This window comes from Lepidothrix coronata, unplaced genomic scaffold (genome assembly GCF_001604755.1).
Source record: "Lepidothrix coronata isolate B3197 unplaced genomic scaffold, Lepidothrix_coronata-1.0 Scaffold5, whole genome shotgun sequence".
NCBI lineage: Eukaryota > Metazoa > Chordata > Aves > Passeriformes > Pipridae > Lepidothrix > Lepidothrix coronata.
This window is the reverse complement of record NW_016690185.1, coordinates 5365914-5366769: the sequence shown is the minus strand read 5'-3', so window position 1 is coordinate 5366769 and position 856 is coordinate 5365914.

Sequence of the window (856 nt, the reverse complement as noted above, 5' to 3'; positions counted from 1 at the left end):
AATGAAAAAGCTTTTCCCAAAAATGCTGTCATTATTTTATCTAATGATGTCATCTCTGTCTGCCCCTCAACCCTCGCAACTGGTTTCCCTTTCGGTAGTGAGGGTTTGTTTCCTGTCAATATGGTCTGTTAGTCACCATCTGAAGTTTTCTGTTTCTGTGTGTTCCCTCTGATGCTTTAGATCTGAAGAGGTTGTGATATTGCTGTATCCTAGTGTCTCATTCAAGCAGTGGTGACTTGCAGTTTTAGCTGCCATCTGTCTGCTTCCTGTTGTGCACTTCTACACACAAATACCTCTGCACTTATGCTTCTCTTTATGTTACATTTATTCATCATTTCCTTCACGTATATACATTGTAAGTTGTTCGGGGCAAGGTCCACATTCTTATTCTTCACCATGTACAAACTTAGCATAGGTCTTATATGGACTATATGTCAATACAAAAGCGGCTATAATTACAATTACACGCCCGCTGCCTGCGGGGGTCGGGCGCGGACGCTCCCGGGGGCCAGGCCGGGGACACGGGGCCATGGGGACACAGGGACAGGAGGACAGGGGACAGACAGACACGAGTCGCTCCCGCCCCCGGCCCCTCCGCCCCTCCCGCCTCCGCTGGGCGGGACCGCAGCGCCCCCTGCCGGCGCGGCCGGGGCGCGATCGGGGGCTCGGCGCTCGGCAGGTGCTGCCTGCCACACCGCCAGGCGGCCGCCGCGCACGCGCGTGCCCGCGCTCCCTGCGTGGCTGCCCCGGGAGCAGCGCCGGGAGCGGGACCGGGAGCGGCGGGTCCTGAGGGTCGGGAGCGGCTGCGGCGGGGCAGTACCGTGCGAAGGCAGGGGGCGGCAGCGGCAGCGGTGGA